The 18,919-nt window shown below is 52.6% G+C and overlaps 1 protein-coding gene across 2 annotated transcripts in view; it reads left to right on the top strand.

Annotated features, from left to right (window-relative positions):
• Positions 1–18,919, top strand: part of UNC5A (unc-5 netrin receptor A) — a 62,241-nt gene that overhangs the window by 6,711 nt on the left and 36,611 nt on the right. The gene's annotated exons all lie outside the window — the stretch shown is intronic.

The following is an 18,919-nucleotide window of genomic DNA, read 5'->3' as shown; positions in this document are numbered from 1 at the left end:
CTCTGTCCATCTGGAAGGCTCAGGGTCACCTTGAGCTCCAGGCAAATATGTGGCTGAGATTTGGGGAGGGGAGTCAGTCACAGCCAGGCTACAAGCCGAGCTACAAGTGCAGGGCCCTTGGGTAGGGATCTCTGACCCTGGATCCCATCTCTGACCTGTATTCCGCCGCCCAGCCTGGAGGGCAGGTGGGACCCCACCCGCCCACTGCCCCACCCCAGAACATCCTGCAGAGAGCCCGCAGGGAGGACACCTGGAGGGAGACCCTCCCCCTCCTGAGGCCGAGAACAGATGGAGTTGAGGGGCTGCTGTGCCCCTCCTCCGCATCTTTCCAACCCTCTCTCTGCTCCCCAATAAAGGATGCCAGGAGCCAGGAGCGGGCAGGGGCAGGTAGGAGTGCTCCTTAGCGTCCCCGCGGGAGGAGAAGCCTGCCCTGCTTCCAAAACGCCTCCTCACTCCGCGGCCGGTGGTTCGGGGAGCCTGCGGGCAGCTGGCCGCGGCGGGGGCCCCAGCTAGAGGCGGGCCCCGGCCCTGGGCACGTTAGCCCCGCGGGGCCCTAGCGCCGAGCCAGTGGGAGCCCGGCCCAGGGGTTGGCGGTGAGCCGGCTCGCCCGCCGGGGCCCGTGAAGGCGGCGCGGCGCGGGGCAGGGCCGGGCAGGGCCGGGATCCCCCGCCCGCCGCCGCCCGCAGGATTAGCGGCTCTTTGTTCGGAGCCTGTTGACAAGTCCCCGGCTGAGGCTGAGCGCCCGGCTGCCCGCTGCCGGGGAGGAGAGCGCCGCCGCGGAGCACCGCCCGGAGGCCGGGGGCTGGGGCTTCGAGGGCGCCGCTGCCCGCGGTCCCATTTTACGGATGCGGGAGGGTACGTTTTCCTGCAGCCGGGAGTTCCGAGGCCGGTCTTTCATTCCAGAACATCCTGCTTCTGCGAGGAGGAGCCTTCAGCGGCTATAGACTGCTACACTGTTTATTCTTAATTAACTTAGTGATGGTAGTAATCATGGCCCATGCTGGGCTCTGCCTGCATCATCTGATCAGAACCTCAGGACAACCCACAAGATAGGTGAAGTTAGTCCCATTTATTAGATGAGGACGCTGAGGCTCGGAGATGTAGCAAGGCTGGAACCACCTTGTTACTGCTTAGCCTGACCCCCTTACCGACACCCCCCCCTCCCCGCCCCCAACACCATGGGTAGCAGAACACTGGCATTTACTGTCAGGTGCCCTCATGGACATGAAAGACTATGGAGGAAAGTCAGAGGACCTTGATTCTCTGTGTTCTCTTGGGCTAATCCCATCATCTCTCCAAGCTCATTGTCCCCTCTGTATCCTGCCTCCTGACCCCACCTAGGCAAGGCTGCCCAGACCACAGAATTTTGAATATAAAAACCCCTGGGTGTTGGCTTTCAAACTTGCCCCAGACCTTACATCTTCAGGTGGCTGGAACCACTCAAAGCCACTTTCTGAGAATGAGGAGGAATCCTTCCCAGTAAGCTCCCCCAAATGGCTCCTGGCTCATCCTTCTGGGGTCACACTGAATGGCTTCACCCTTTTTCAGTTAAGATGGCCCCTACCTGGCCCCATCTGCTCTTTCCAGGCCAGACACTTCCAGTCCTCTCAGCTGTTCCTCATGTAGCATGGTTCCAAGCCCCTTCTCTTGTTACCTGCCTCTGGATGTCAGCCTCAGCTCCTCCCACTGTAATACAATGCCCTGGCATGAACTAGCACAGGATACTAAATGTATCTGTTGCAAATATTGGGAAACCTCATCCAAAGTGACTTAAACAAAAAAAGGGGATTTATTGGCACATGTAACTGAAACACTTGTTGTGCCCAAGATTGCAAATCCGAGAAACCACCGAGGAGCCGACACCGATGTAATCACATGAGGGTTTAATCACAAGCTCGAGCCTGGGCCCAAGTATACGATGCAGCCGAGCAGAGACTTGGACCCCGAGACTAAGAAGCATAGTAGTGTTAGGGGTCCGTGGCCAATGAGATTGTAACATACGTAGAAAGGTGCACAGTTATGTCGGTCCACACGCAGGTGGCCAATTGAATTACGATTCACCCTATAGTGACCATTTGAACTAACCTATTATTCTAGTTAGAATTGGTGCGCAGGTTTGGCGGGCAAAAGAGGGGTTTTCATTCCTTGGCGGTTAAAGGTCAGAGGTCCCGCATTCCTATGTGTGCTGGTTTCTGGTAAGGATGTGCTTAATAGCTAAACTAGGGTGAGGGAGTGCCTTAAACAATAGGCAGGTCATGTGGGGGATTTTACATGAGATGGCAGGTGTAGCACAAAATGGAGTTAGTCCTGCTCTGCTTGTCCAGGGGTAGGGGATTTTTGTTAGATTTCCTGGGTCCCACAGACTGGGAGTAGGCTAGCTTCAGGCATGGTTGGATCTAGGAAGACCCATGTGACCTGGATCCATGCCTCACTAGGAAGACCCATGTGACCTGGATCCATGCCTCACCTCTGCTCTTTGGGTGTTGGCACCATTCTCCGATAGCCTCTCTCTTCACAGTCCCAAGGTGGCTGCCACAACTTGCCAGGGCTACATTCTTGCAGGCCCAGTCCAGGGGGAAGGAGAGAGCATGGCTTCCCTCAGCCATCCAACAAATGTCCTGCTCCTTCCTCACTCGGCCTACTCAGGTGCTATGCCATGTGAGCCAGTCCCCGCTACCAATGGTTGTAGTTATGCAGTTTAGCTTGGGCCCAAGCCACCTATGCCACTGTCCAGCTTGTCCACTGAGGAGAGGGGCACATTGGTCTCAGATTTAGCCAGTGTGCCATCAATACAGGTTACCCAAGTATTTAATAAAAATGCTGAAGAGCACCAAGGACACAGCTTAAGGCTCAAAGCTAAAGACCTGAGTTTGGATCCACCTTAGCTATTTAATCAGGGGTGTTAGAAAACAATGTGGGCCATTCAACGGGTTTTGCATTTCCTTAAATGTGCTGTTATCTAGTTCATGTATCTCCATTTGCAGATCCTGAGATATTTTATCAGGCTGAAATCCAGACACACTGTTTCCAGTCTGGCCCTGATCTACCAGAACAGTAACTCTATAATGAGAGAAGCTGATCTGGAGGGAAGGGTCTGTGGGAGTCGCAGAATGTCTCTGTGTGTCCCTACTTTCCAGGGTCATCTGTAGCTGACAGAAAAGCTCCACTGGAATCATGCTGGTTTGCATTGGGTCACCAGGCTGTGGCCCCTTCAGTGGACATTTGTTGGCTTTTGATTTGTCCGGCTTCCATTCCTGGTCCCATTAGGACCCTATGATCTCTCCCTTTTTGTATACAGCCTTAATGGGGATTTGGGAGGGGAGGCTAATCTCAACAGCAGGGCCCAATGAGAATGTGAGTCATTTCCCTAGCCTGTTTCCTTTCTCACTTCGTGGCCTGCTTTTTAAGCCTCTTGTCCCTTCTCTCAACAACCCAATTTCTCGCCAGTACTTTCCCTTTTTCGCTTAAATTTGTGAGAATCAATTTTATTGCTTGCACTTAAAGAACCCTGATGCATTCACCAAAACCAACTTGCCTCCTCTTCTGAAAACTAAACTGGAGCTCATGCATCTCCTTCCCCATAACCGCTCCCACTCCCACTTCCTCAGAAGTCAGCATGAGGTCCCCCTGCCAGCACCTGGGGTGGGTTCTGTCTGGCCCAAAAGACCCACACTCATTCACAACAACCACTCGGCCTCTCTGATTGTGCCTTCTCTTGATTTCAGTGCTTGCTTGCTTGCCTTTCTTTCTTTCTTTCTTTCTTTTTTTTTTTTGAAGACTTTATTCATGAGAGAAACAGAGAGGCAGACACACAGGCAGAGGGAGAAGAGGCTTCCCCGCAGGGAGCCTGATGTGGGACTCAATCCTGAGCCAAAGGCAGACATTCAACCACTGAACCACCCAAGTGCCCTGATCTTCAGTGCCTTCTTACTAGAGTTTGTTCCTCCACTTCAGTGTCCTCAGCTGCAAAATGGGTGGGATGGGGGGTTGGTGGGAAGGCCGGCTTCACTGAACACCCCAGTCAGCAGGCCTGCCCTTTCATGCTCTTCTTCCTGTACCAGGTGACTTTGGCATTTCCCACAAGCCTCAGCTGGATCTGATCTCAGCCTTCCCTGCATGCCTCTCTACTCCATGGCTCTTGGTAGTGGTTTTATACTTGGATCAAGGCCATCTTTCCATGTTGGTCATGTGTGATCAGAATCTGAGCCTACCAGGTGTCTCAGAGCTTCTCTGACACTGTTCTAGAGACCTTCTTTCTCCAGATCCTTTGGGATCACACAGCCAGAGGTCCATTTTTGAGACCCATTCCTCTCAAGACCCCTTTCCTTTGAGATCCCTGGGCTCGACTGGGGGGCCTGTCTTGGTGTGAATCTCCTGAAGCCCACCACCCAAAAGCCAGGATGCCATTCTGAGGATGGTCAGCATTCCCTCCCCAGCAGTTATATGCTGCTAAATGTTTAACACTTGGCACTCTGGGATAGCTGGCGGGGTGGGGGTGGGGGCTGATTTGCCAATTTCCAGGGTGTAAATACTCCCACTATGGCCTATTTTAAGATATCAATGTGATGTCAACTGGCTTGCAAAATTCTAGAAATTTTAATGATGGCTCTCTCTCTCTCTCTCTCTCTCTTTTTTTAGATTTATTTATTTTAGAGAGAGAGCATGTGTGTGCTCGTGAGCAGGGGAGGAGCAGACAGGGAGAAGGAGAGAAGCAGACTCCCCACTGAGTGGGGAGCCTGACTTGGGGCTGGATCCCAAGAACCTGAGATCATGACTTGAGCCAAAATCAAGAGTTGAACGCTTCACTGATTGAGCCATCCATGCGCCCCAGTGATGTGCTCTCTTTAGCAAAGGTGAACTGGCTCTAGTTCACTGGCACTGCTATTCCCTGGTCACCCCAAGGAAGGGAGTGACATAGGCTCTTTGGGCCTCTGCCTGTAGGACCCATTGATCTCCCCAGGCTTCAAGGGGCTGCTGCTCCTACTGGACACCAGGCTGGCTCTTTGGTGGCTGAGCGTGAGGGTTACTGAGGCTCTAGTGCTAAAAGAGCTAGGGTTCTGCAAGTGACGGTGTGGCCTTGAATCTTAAACTAGGTGACCTTAGGTAGGTGACTTCTTCGGCTCTCTGTGCCTGAGTTTCCTCATCCAGAAAATATACATAATGAAAGGTTCCTGCCTCATAAGGCTGCAAAGAGTAAATGAGGTATTCGTGGAACAATGTAGCCCCAAGCCAGGCCCTCAGTGAGTGCTCCGTAGGTGGGGGTTGCAGCCTGTCCTATGTGGAGGGCAGTACGCAGGCCCACTTTGGGCATCCTCTATGACCACACCCCTGAATGTGGGGGGAGGGGAGCACCAGGTCCCTGGTTGCCAGTGCTGGCAGAGAGCCTCAGGCGCAAGACCCCACAGGTCTAGAATCGTGGGAAGGTGCTTATTCTGGGGTACACGCTTTCGGGGAAGGGTTTGAGAAGGAAGGTTGCCGCAGTGAAGGATGACTCATCCCCCAGTGACTTGGACAGGTAGGCTTGATGATGGCCTGGAGGCCTAAGGATGAGCAGAGCAGAGAGGTGACGGGCCACAGTGACATTTGAGAGCCTAGATGGGCCTGACAGGGGTAACCTACTGCTGGCCTGCAGACTGGATGGACTGTGGCTGCAGGGCTTGTTCCTGGCTCCCCCCATCTTCTGCCCCTGAGTTCCAGGGGCCCTGAGGCCAGAAGGAAGGGACTTCACTTGGGACCTTGGCATGTGGTGGGATTGGGCCAGACAGTAAAGGAATGGGGGAGGACACAGGCATTCCCCTGTGCCAGTATGTGTACACGGGAGCCCAGCTGGAGCAGACAGTGCCTGTGGGAGACCAGCAAGCAATAGGCTGGCTACATTGTTGAGCTCGGGGGTGACAGGAGGTGAGTGGTGTTTAAGGAAGATTAATCTGGCAGCGCATGGAGGATAGATGGGAGCAGGGAGAGGCTGGAGGCAAGGAGACCAGTCAGGAGGCTGTGGTGGTCATCCAGGCAAGAAATGATGAGGTCCCCCTTCCCAGGGAGCAAGCAGCAGGGATGGAGTAAAAGAGACAGATGTGGGAGCCATTTGAAAGGAGGAGCCTCTGGCTGTTACATGTGGGGTGCAAGGGCCAGGAAAGAGGCAAACGTGATTCAGGAGCTTTTGAGCCAGGGGAAGTGATGTCAGAAAGAGAAAATGGACTGGGAGCTGTGTAATGGATGGGAGAGAAGCCAAAAGAGCAAGAAGGCTCCACAGTACTGTGGCCTCCAAGTGGGAACTCTACGTGCCAGGCCCTATCCAGAGCATGGCCATCAGTCTGGGCACTCTGGCCATAAGCAACAGAAACTGCCTCTGGCCAGTGAGTGAGCAACAGACTTTTTTTTTTTTTTTAAGATTTTACTTATTTATTCATGACAGAGAGAGAGGCAGAGACACAGGCAGAGGGAGAAGCAGGCTCCATGTGAGGAGTCTGATGTGGGACTTGATCCCCGACCCGGGATCACGCCCTGAGCCGAAGGCAGATGCTCAACCGTCGAGCCATCCGGGTGTCCCAAGCAACAGACTTAAGTCATGTCCTAAGGGAGAAGTCCTCAGAGGTGTGGGTGCTGATGGGGTTGTGCTAGTTAATTTAAGGCACTGAAGGCAGGAGGGGAAAATGGATTTTCCCCTCCGTGTAATGGATTCTGTGTAGCCCCAGAAGGTAGGGTTGGGACCAGCAGAGGGAAGATGCAAGAGGCTGAGAAAGACCTTCCTAACAGGTGGTGACACAGGTAGTCTTAGCAGGCAGTGAGCTCCCTATGGGGTTGCGGGGGGTGGGGGTGGGGGTTGGTGTTGAAACCGGCCCTATTGAGGCCTCCCAAGGAGACCAGGGATGGGAGGCAGGTGGCCTCGGTAAGGCTCTGTGGTGAAGGGCAAAGACTGGAGCTCCAGAGCTGACTTGGACTCTACTCTCAGCCCCACCCTTACTCATTGTCCTTGAGAAGTTTCTTGCCCTTTGGGAACTGGGCTTTCTGGCAGGTTGACCCCATCTCATGAGATGTAGCCTCCCTGGTGCCTGTACTTTTGAGTATTAAACACATTTCTCACAGGCACGGCACCTGTGCCCTTCCTTAGCTGACCTCCTCCCCATCGCCATGCCGTCCTATTGGGACTGCCAGTCCCGGGCAAAGTCCTGGGTGCTGTGATTGGTTCCGAGGGGCGGCATGACTGGTCAGGATTCTTCTCATGGCTTGTCCCACTTGAAGGTGGAGAGGTTGCCTTCTCTACCTCTGGGATTGGCAGCTGTGAGGATGCAGGTGGGCGTGCTAGGCCAGTGACAGCTGCTTCCCCATTGTGCAGAGAGAGTCTGCCCCTCGAGGGGAGTGAAGCTAATATATAGGGAAATCAGAGGGTGAAAGGGAAGGTTGTCCTGGTGGCCCCAAAGCCCTGGAGGCTCGGGTCTCTGTACCTTTATATCAGTCCCATAAGCTGTCCAACAGCCTTTCTGGCCCGTGAGCCAAGAACTTCCTGTTTTAGGCTTATGCCAGTGGAGGTTGGATATTGGTACCTGAAAAGGGCCTGGCACAGGAGAAAAACATGATGCTGTTGGCAAGGCACCCACCCAAAGGTGGCAATGTGCAGGGCGCTCAACCACCAGGCGGCAGATACGACATTCTAAAATATAGAGAATTCACACACACACAAATCCATATTTCTGGCTTCCCAGGAAAAATCCGATGGATGGGACCAAACCCATTTTCCTGGGTGGGAGCAGCGGGGACCACGCTGCCCCCTTGGCACGCAAGGCTGCATTCTCCACCCCATACACAATCTTGGCATTTGGCAGGATTGAGGGCCTTCGTGGGCACGTTCCTTCCCCTTCCCTCCCTTCCAGCTTGAAGAGCCTGTGGCTGGGGCCTTGCATTTCACCTGTTTCCTTTAAGGCCACAGCAGATCAGGTGGGGATGTCTCACAGACCCCTGGCAAGGCAGGACTGGCACTTTGAGATGCACTGAGAGGGGAGAAGTGGAGATGAAAGGCCTGTTCATAAGGAGCCAGCCATGGGCACCCTGAGCTCAGATCCCATCCTAAGGAGGGATTGGGGACCGCTGCCATTGGCATAGGAAAGGAAAATTTGGGAGGAGTTTCTGAGGAAGCCAGGAGAGTTTCAACTTTGGAGCAGGGCTGGGAGGCAGCTGCAGGGAAGGCTGCGGGTGGGGAAGGTGCGTGCAGGTGAGGCCTGGAGCTTCCTGGGACCTCTGCCTGAAAGCATAGAACCAGCGTTACTTCTCTGGTGTCTGGGGGAAGGCAGGATGCCAGGACTCAGAGGACACTCAGAAATTGTAGCGTTGGGGTGCCTGGAATTAGAATCAGAAAAGGCTCAGGTTCTGGTGGGCTCTTCAGAGGAGACACCTGAGCAAAGGGAGCCGGGCAGGGCCAGCTTGGTTGCAGAGAGGTGTTTGCAAAGCACTTTCACAGAAGCTCCCTGCAGGTGGACTCAGGTGAAGTGACCGCCCAGAGTCATATTGCAGAGCCAGGTGGCAGCCCCGGGCCCTCTGCATGCCATCTGTGGAAAGGAGTGGGGCAGAAGGCCCAGGGCCCCAGTGAGCTTTGGAGGGAAATGGAGAGGCTGGACTGGGGGACAGGGCAAGGTGAAGGTGGGGGCGCAACAGTCACTAGGTGAACATGGATGGAGCACCTCCTGTGTGCCAGGCCAGGTGTTCTGCACCATAAATACGCAGTGAGGAAGGCAGGAACTGTCTCTGCCTCACATTCTAGTGGGAGGAGATGACCATAAATGAGCAAATTCAGATAATGAGGAATGTTCTTCAGGAGTTGGAAGGCAGGCAGAGAGGCCACATTGACCATGGGGGAGCTCACACAGGCATGTCAGGTGCTGGTTAGACTGGATAGTCAGATGTCTCGGAGGAGGTGACATGTGAGCTGAGACCTGAATGACAGCCAGGGCCAGCCGTGGGTGCAGTGGCCTTGGGTGGGAATGAACCTGGTTACTAAGGGGTCTGCTGTGGTCTGGGCACAGGGACGTGTGGAATTAGATGAAGAGAAAGCATAATGACAGTTCTGTGTTCATTCATGCTGTGTGCCCCCTTGTCTACCAGAAAGGCACAAAATTGCTGAAGCAGATCTGATGAGGCCAACAGGGGTCAGGAAGATGGCTAGGGGTGTGGCACAAGAGAGCCCAGGTCTGGGGTGGCTAGATGCTGCCATAGTCTAGGGGTCAGGAGGCCTGGGTCCCAGTGTGGGCCCTGGGACAGATGTGCTCCGCTGCCTTGTCATGAAATGGAGCCTGTGATCCAGAATGACCCAGGCCTGGACTGTCCTGCAGTTGATCGTTAGGCAGGGGTGGAGAGAGGGCAGGGAGCTAGGAGGGTGGGAAGGGAAGGTAGGACAGGCCACTTCAGCGCTATTCTCCAGTCTCATCGCCTGCTTGCTCCTACCACCTTCCCAGACCAAATAGCCAACCTGTAATATGTGCCGAAGGAAGTCCAGTGAGGTTGAGATTCATTCTCTTTTCAAGTACTTAAGATAAGTACATATATACACATATTTTTTACTTGGAGTGAAACTCACGTAACATAGAATTAACCATTTTGAAGTACGCAACTTAGTGGCGTTTAGTACATTAACAATGTTTTACAACCATCAGCTCCGCGTAGTTCCAAAAGATTTTCTTCACCCCAAAGGATACCCCATTAGCAGTCACTTCCCATCCCCCAGCCTCCAGCCCTTGGCAAACACCAGCCTGCTGCCAGTCCCTGTGCCTTTGCCTGTTCCGGGTACTTTTCATGTAAATGGAACTGTACGGCATGTGGCCTTTTGTATCTGGCTTCTTTCACTTAGCATAATGTTTTCCAGGTTCATCTGTGCTGTCACATGTATAAGGTACATCATTCCTTTTTTTGGCCGAATAATACTCCATTGTATGGGTAGACCACATTTTGTTTCTCTGTTATCATCCATTTGGGTTGTTTCCACCTCTTGGCTATGGTGAATAATGCTGCTTTGAACACTCCCGTGTATTTGTTTACCTTTCAGTTCTCTTCGGTAGATACCTAGGAGTGGAATTGCTGGGTTGTATGGTAATTCCAGGTTTAATTTTTTTGAGGCAACACCAAATCGTTTTCCTCAGCAACTGCACCATTTATGTTCCCACCAGCAATTCATAAGGGTTCCAGTCTCTCCATATCCTAATGCTTATTTCTGATTCATTAAATCCTTGCAGAAATTGTTTTTCTCCTCTCCTGGTGCTCCTGCTTTGCTAATGCCTGAGTCTGTGTGGAGCCTGCCACCAGGCCAACCAGCCCTGCCCCGCGCCCGGTCTCAGGGTCCAAACCGGCATCACAGGGCAGGCCGAGGGGACCGGGGCAGCTGGGGGACACGTGATCCTGCCACAGGCAGTGGGTCAGGGAGGCTGTTGAGGTTGGGGCTGCCCCTCCCTCTTTCTCCGTGCGCACCCCCAGCTGGGAGCTGCCCTCGCCACCCCTCTGCTCTGTTTCGTGTGTCTCATCACCAGGATAAATGTAGCTACAAACAATGCGGCGGGCGGGGTGCTAATTTGTCAGACGCGGTGCGCGGCTGTGATTCCGAATACATTAACATTTTCACGTGAAATCATTTCAATTTTTAGTGATTAAGAAGTATTTGTTTTAAAGCATCAGGATGATCTCCTGCAGGCCTGGGGGCCGGCGGGGGCGGGGGCGGGGGAGCCCTCAGGTGCGGCACCGTCGCTCCGGGCACCAGCACAGGCAGAGCTCACGCCAGTCATCCCCCTGCGCCTATCGGTGCCCGCCACAGGCTTCCCGGGTGCGGGGCTGGAGGTGGCAGGGAGTGGGCGTGTTGCAGGACAGGGCGTGGGGACCGTGAGGTCCGAGGGTCCCTTGAAGGTACGGGGACCCAGAGGCTTCAGCCCCTACTATCTTCTCACTCTTCTCCGTGTTATTCAAGCCTCACTGAAAGTCCCCTCGTCAGAAAGGCTCCCTTTGGCCCCCTGGCTCCAAGTGGCTGCTTAGCTTCTTCTGTCTTAGCTTCTTCATAGCACTTTGCAACATCAGAGATGACCTTCTTTATTGACTTGTTTACTTGTTTATTTGCTACCCTCTCCACACCCCCAACAATGGTGCGCAAGCTTCTTGAGGCACTTTGGCCTGCTCCCTGCTATATCTCCCCTATGCCTAGAACAAGCCTGGCACTAAATAAAAGCTCAGTATTTGTTGGATGGATGGATGGATGGATGGAGGGATGGATGGAGGGATGGATGGATGGTTGGATGGATAGACAGATGGCTACAGAATGGGGCAGAAGACACCTCACCATACTGCACATCCTATCATCCTTGAATCAAGCTCTCTGTGACTTGAGGAAACCCAGCCCTTCCCGGGCACGCCACCTTTGGTGTGCCAGACTCTGGGCACCTGGGAAGTACAAGTTCATTAGCATTGGAGCTGTACTTATAGGCCTCCAACCCGCCCCCCAACTCTTTGTCATAACTCCCACTCTAGAACCTCTCTGTGCCTCCCTCTCTGGATGGATGGAAGCTGCTGTAAGGGGTTCTCAAGGGCTTTGGACAGATGGGGTCCTCGAGGTCCCAGCTGCTGCCAGCCCTCTTTTCCCCTCCCAGGGGCTCTCAAACAGGATGGCCTTCCCAGAGCAGCCCACAGGGCAGCCAAGGTCTGGGCATGAAGAATGTGCCTGCAGGGGGCACTTGTGTGGCAAGAATCTGCTTCTGTACTAGCGTGTATGTGATATGAGGTGCTCAGAGATTTGCCAAGTGAGAATCAGGCTCCTGCTGGCCTCTCCCCACAATGGCTACACAGGCAGCCCTTCCTCACCCTTCCATACCTCCTAAACTTGTGTGGCCCTGCACCCTCCCCCCATACCCTCAGATAAGACTCCTCCCCCAACCTTACCCCAGTGAAAGGAAAATAACTGGAAGCTTTTATCGTTCAGCAGAAGCAACATCAGAAAACAATTATTGTTTTAATTACCTGCTGTCGCCGTACAAGACAGGGAGGTTGTAAAGCGCGATAAAATCTTTCATGTTAATGGACTGCCAGCCTGGGCCAGGGCACGATTTATGGGACTGCAGCTGGCAACTCCAGTCAGCTGGTGTAGAGCCCCCCAGGACCCCTCTCTCTTGCTCCTAAGGCCAGGTCCCCCATGCCAGGGGTGACATGCCAGCACCTACACAGGAGCATCCTGGAGGCTCCATTCCCTGCAGGGTGAACTTTGGATTGACCCCTCCTTATGCTTTGTGAAAGACATGCCAATGTTGGGCTAGAGCTGAAATTGAGGCCTGTCTCCCTAAGTAGGCCCTCTCCCCACAACACTGCTGTGGCCACCACCCTCATCCTCCAGCTACACAGGGCCATTGCCCTGGGCACCATCTTGGATTCCAGCATTGCCCGGAGCTGGTCTTCCCCATCAGCCATGCCACCTCGAACCTGTCTCCTGCTCCTCTGCCTCCCTCCACTTCTTAGAGCCTGACTGCAGGCCACTGCCTTCTGACAGAGAGCCTCCTCTGTCCTCCTGCCCTCAACCAATTCAACCTTACTGCTGTGCCTGCATTTCCCAAAGCCCCTGCTTGGGGAACCCCACCTCCCCCATCCCGTTTTTTTTTTTTTTTTAAGATTTATTTATTTATTTATTTATTTATAATAGACAGAGAGAGAGAGAGAGGCAGAGACATAGGAGGAGGGAGAAGCAGGCTCCAGGCAGGGAGCCCGATGTGGGACTCGATCCCAGGACTCCAGGATCGCGCCCTGGGCCAAAGGCAGGCGCTAAACCACTGAGCCACCCAGGGATCCCCCACCATCCCCTGTTTTAAGCACTTTCACACATTTGCTCATTGAAGCCTCACAACAGAGATTTTGAGGAAATGCTGTCATTATGCTCCCCATTTTACAGATCTGGAAACTGAGGCATGGAGAAGTCAAAGCGGCTGTCCATCTGACTTCAGAGGGAGGGCTAGTCTGAAGAAGAGATGGAGTAACAGTTGTGAAGTGCTTGGGACAGTGCCAGGAGTAGAGTTCCCGGCCAATACATTTTAGCTCTAATAATAATTCTTGTTGCTGTTATTGCTGTTCAACCTGGAGGAAATCACTTAGCTGCTCTAGTTACACCTCACTTATCTATAAACTGGGGACATTGCTTACCTGTCCTATAGGATGAGGGCATCAAATAAGCCCGTGCCACAGCAAGTGGTTTAGGGCAAGATGTATGGTGAGAACTGAGGACCTGTTAGCTGCTGGCCTTGCTGTTGCCATGGTAACAGTGGCTGAAGTTGAGGCTATGAAGAGAAGTTGAGTCCACATTATGCAAGGCCCCTGATGCCACACCAAGGAGTTACAAGTCATTCCAGAGATAGTGGGCAGCTGCTGAAGATTTCAAATCAGGACACACGTGGGTTTTAGAAGGATCAATGGCTGAGAGAGCAAAGTTCAGAATCAGAATGATCCAGATGAGGGCTGACAAGGCCTGCGCCCTGGCTGTGGCCAGGATAGTCCTAAAGCCATGAAGAGCCAGTGCCAAGTGTGGGTCTGGTATGTGTGGTGGCCACTCTCGCCTAGAGCGTGCAGGTAATTGGCTAAGTCCCAGGGCATAGCAGAAATATCTGGGGCTGAGGCCAAGTCCAAGTAGGGAAGAGAATCTTTAGGCCATTGCCAGGGACTGGGGTGAGGCTTTCTCTGAGCAACCTAGGAGCCTGGCCATGTCTCCCCAACAGGATTGGATGCAGGCTGGGAGTCTGCATGGATGGCTTCGCTCATTACTTCATTCACTCACCCTACCCACTCATTCATACATTCCTTAACTCATGTCCTCAACAAATGTTTGTCGAGCGCCATTTCTGTACCAGGCTCTGAGCTGGACCTTGGAGATGCTGGGAAGTATGGTGGCACCTTCCTGGAGCTGATGTTCTAGTGGAGGAGATGGGCAATGAGCCAGTGAGCAAATGAAGAAATGAAATAATTGCACGCTGTCAAGAGTGCAGAGAACAAAGAAGGAGCTGCGATGGGGGCCCACCGTCCTCTCTCCTCCTCTCAGTCCCTGGCCTGTCTGCCTGTGAAAAGTGGCTTGCAGCTCCCCGGCCCTGCCGAGATGCATGGTTGGCATTAGCGGCCCAGCCTGCCCAATACATCTCCCTGTCTTCTCTGGCTTACTTTCACCATTTTGGCTATCGCTTCAGAACTCTAATATATTCCCCAGGGCCCGGGAAGGGGCCATTCATTTAAAGATCTTTCTATGGAGCCTTCTTCTCTGAGGACTCTGAGGGAAAGAAAAATTTGAGGAGAGGGCGAAAAAGAGCAAGAGGAATCTGATTTCAGAACTCCCAAGCAGCAGGACAGATGCACTAAGGATCAGGGCCCAGCTTGCTCAGAGACATATCTATCCAGTGGTGTATGTGCCTTCCCCCCTTCCCTTTCACCTTCTGCTTGCATCTCTTTGGGAGTCTGAGCCCCCATGTTGCCCCCCAAGGGGGAAGCCATCCCCAGGTGCTGGAGAACAGTGTCCCAGATTATAATTCAGTCTGTGAGTGTTTTTCCCACCTCCCTCCCAGTTCTCTGAGGGGCCTCCTGTGTACTGCGAGGGCTCCTATGGAGACAGCCTCCATGTAGTCTGTCCCCTGTGGCTGGGCCAGAGTAGCTAGTAAGCTGAACCCACCCCATGCCAGGTGCCTGGAGAAAACATACCAGTGTGGCAGCCCCAAGGCAGCATGGAATGCAGGAAGGTGATAAGCATGCTCTGGGCCATGGCTGGTTTTCATATGACTCTCTGGGCTGGGAGTCATCATCCCCTTGGGATTTCAGGCGGCAGCTACTTTCATGAAAGCATTTGGAAACTCTGGGTCCCTGCGTGGCTCTGTGGACAACCCCTACTTGCTGCAAGCAGCACGGCCAGGAAGAGAGGTGGTCTTAGGGTGTCTTGGTGGGGTAACATTTGATGAGGCTGGAAATGGGGCCTCTGGCCAGGGGCTGGCTTTGTATACCTAGTATTGATATGCCCGAGGAAATATGTGCCTATAGGTGAAGGTGACCTCACTATATGCTTGGAAAGCAGGGATGCCTGGACCCTGGGGGCTCAGGGTCACTTGCTAGGCTTGCCTGTTTTCTAAGTGTGAACAGAGGCTGCCTGCCCAGTCTGCTGTGTGGCAACTGGGCAGCTAGCTAGGCCTCTTACCCACGGCTGAGAGAGGTCCTCATCCAGGATTCTCTAACTACTACCCTAGTCCAAATTTCAGGAAATTCCCTGATCCCCTCCCAACAGTTCCAGATGCTCCAGAGTCTCTGATCCATTTCTCTCGTGTGCTGGCATTTTCCTGCCTGGCTCCATCCCCTTCCCTCCTGTCAAACATATGAAACCACTGGGCTTCTCCAAGGGCAATGCCAAGTTCCTTCTCAACACGCAGGTATATGAGTGAGTGTGGAGGGAAGCAGTGGGTGTGTGAGTAAACACTTGTATACCTGAACATTGGTATAAAGGCACCAGCAGGAGTATAAATGGATGCTTTGATAACAGATGTGTGTGCGTGTGCGTGTGTGTGTGTGTGTGTGTGTGTGTGTTTGTGCCCTCTGACTCTATCCTAAGTGTTCTGGGGTGTGGATCCCATGTGAAAATATATCTTAAAAATGGATTCATCTGTAATTTGAAGCAACTGTTTTATCATTGATAAGGAGCTGACAAAGAAAGGAAACAAAAGATCTGAATTAATAAACAGTGTTCTGGATAGAGAAGTGTAAGATGTGAGCTCAGCCAAGAATTGGAGCTAATCTTTTTTTTTTTTTAACATTTAAATAAAAGATCTGGAAAAGAATGTGTACAGTGAAATCACCAAGTTTGCAGTTAAATCTAAACTCTCCTGGGTGGTAATAAAATGCCAAGCTGGTGAGGGATAAGCTCTAGGAAAATCTTATCTTGAAAGGCAGTGGGCTGGGCAGAGAATGGCCAGCAAGTTTTAGTTTGGAGAAAATAATGTGCATGGTGTCTGGGGGAGGGTATTTGAAGTTTCTTTCATAAAGAGGGACCCAGAAAGGCAATAGAAGGCTGGACATGGTTGGGAAGGGAGTTTGAAACAAACCATAAATGTTCCCTTCTCTTCACACATGAATAAAGGGTACCTGCATCCAACATTCTGACGTACTAGTGGTCATGCCTCCTCAGGAGAACCACCCACCCAAGATTGGGGGAACGTGGGTTTTATTACAGACTTAGGTGATCTGATTAATTCATTTCCCTTCCTTTACCCTCAGTTTGTATATCTGTGAAATGGAAGTAATGATCCCTGGGGCCTGCCTCACAGGAGTGTGAGAGAGACTGAGATCTCCCACAGATGACAATGTATGGGTAATTCTAAAGTTCAGTGCAGCCATGAGTGATTGTTATCAAGAGAGTTGTCATGAGAAGGGAACTGTCAGATAAAATCAGACTAGCCCACCTGGGACAACTTCAGGGTATAGAGAGAAGCTACATGGGCACATGGTAGAAATCTATAACATCAGGAAGGGAGGGTATAGAGGAGGAACACAGGCTCCTTCACTAAATCCTAGCCTGGAAGAACGAATCCCTCCCCACTCCTGGACCCCACCAAAGCTCAAGAGAGGTACGTTTAAAACCAATAACAGGAAATCCTGCTGCACTCAGCAGGGAATAAACTTTGAAAATCATTTCCCCTAGAGGTGATACAGGCTGAAAATATAAATTGCTTCCAGAAAGGTTTAGATACGTTCATGGATGGCAGAGTCAGAGTGGTTCTTAGGCAAAATTAGAATGTTGGGAGGCCTCCACCCTGTGAGGATGATGTCAGAGAGGAAGTCCTGCCAGAGCCAAATGCCTGGGCCAGACCTAACAACCTAGTAGTCCTGTCTCTGTAGGTGTGTGTATGTGTGTGGGGGTGCTATATTTGTCCCTGATGACAGTAACTCCTCACTCTCCAATCCCCATCTGTTCAGAAACTTTACTTCCTCCCCAGCCCCTCATCCCCCATTGCTGTTCCCTATCCCCGCTCTCCAATTTCCACCTTCGCAGTGTTGACCTGTGCTCTATCTTGCCCCTTCCATCTCACCTGTCATCATAGAGTAGCCACACCCCCTCTCTCTGTGTACTGTCTTCTAGCATAGGTACCTTGCTTGGCAGTGCCCATGAGCCAGTGAGGACTGGAAGCTCCTGCCAGGCCCTCCAGTTAATGCTGTTGGCATGCAGCCTCTCTCTCCGGCTGCCTGCCCAGGGCCCATCTCTGCTTGGCTGCCTCTTGCAGGGTCCCCAGCAGAGGCTGACTGAATGAAGGCTGTCTTGCAAGCCCTTCAGGAACCCACAACCCTGGAGAGCTTGGGCACCAGAGGATGGGCTGATACCTATGGTGGGGACAAGGTTACCATCAGGAAACAGGCCTGCTTGGGTCTGGGCCAGGTTATCTGTCTCATGCAGAAGGTATTAGGGGACGGGGATTAGCATGGGGAGGCAGGGTTATGGAGTCTGCTCCCCCACCCTGGTTCTTTGATGCTCTGAGCCCTCCAAGTCACCATGGTTGGGCTGTGTAGCTGGTTGTGGGCGCTCTTCTAGCACCACTGATAGTTGCTCCTCAGGTGGCGTGAGCTTTCCGCACCGCGGCCAGCTCACATGGTCGGAGGCCCCCTCTTGGGGCTGCTGCGCTGCCTACCTCTGCTAGCTCTCTCAGGTGGTCCCCGTCGCCATGGGCTCCTGCCCCATAGACTTCCACTGATGTTCCCAGAGCTTGCTTCAGGTGAGGTGGCCCTGCATGCCCATGGAAGGTGAACAGATTATGCCTTCTTACTAACCTGATTCTGCTGCTTAACTTCTGGAGGGAGCTGGGGAGGTAGGGAGTAAGGACTGGTGAGGCCCAATTCAGATGGTATTTTAGGATTCTAGGAAGCCAGTGCCATCCAGTCATGCCTCTGCTAAAAAACCTTCCATGGTTCCCCAGTGCCTGAGGAAATAAATAGTTCCCCAACCTGTCATTCAAGCCCCTGGTAAAATGTTGCTGCTCCATCTTGCCAGTCCTATCTTCGTGCCTCTCTTCTCATGTCTCCTACACTCCAGCCAAACTGGATTCTCAGCTAAGCATCTTTTGGTTGCAGTATGACAGAAAATTCAACTCAAACAGATTTAAACAGCAAATGGATGTTATTGACTCTTGTAACTGAAAAGCCCAAAGGTATGGCTGACTTTGGGCACAGCTTGATTCACTGGCTTAAAGCGTCACTCTGCAACTACTCTCTCCGTTTCTCTGCTCTGCCTTCTGTGGCATTGGCTACATCGTTGGCTTCCTCAGGGCAGCCCCCCAGCAACTCCATACTTTCCTTGTCTTGGTAACCAAATGAGTGTAGCAGCCCAACCCCCACATCATTCATTGACTGGCTCCCATGCCTCTCCCAAACCAATCACCAAATCCAGGACAGGAAACACAGTTGGTTTAAGCCAATCGGGGCCCACTTCTGGAGCTCATGGGGGAGTCATTTCTACCCAACACACACAGCTGAATGTAGAATAGTAAGCGGATCCCCAAAGAAGTGGTTTGGAACAATAGGAGAGATGGAAGCTGGGGAGGAGTCAGCAAGTGTCCAGTCACTGAGCACTTTATTTTCTTTGCTGCTTCCCTGATTTTGTACCTGCTGCTCCCGTCATCTCACCTGCTGATACCCTGTGCCACCTTCAAGGCCTTTCTCAAATGCTACTGCCTTCCTAACACCACTCCCATAACTCCTGTCAGGAAGTCATGTCTTCCTCCTCGGATCCCTCACTGCGCTTAGCTCGCTTCTCCCTTCTGTCTTCTCACCATTCCCTGATCTGCAGGCAGTGAGCGGAGTGGACATGCATCCCGGTTCACATGTGCTAGATGGGACTGGGTGATGGATGGCCGCTGTCACATTGGCTCGGTGGGATGGAATAACAGCATCGCTGCTCCACAGA

This window comes from Canis lupus, chromosome 4 (genome assembly GCF_003254725.2).
Source record: "Canis lupus dingo isolate Sandy chromosome 4, ASM325472v2, whole genome shotgun sequence".
Lineage (NCBI taxonomy): Eukaryota > Metazoa > Chordata > Mammalia > Carnivora > Canidae > Canis > Canis lupus.
This window is presented reverse-complemented; position numbering and strand designations above follow the sequence as displayed.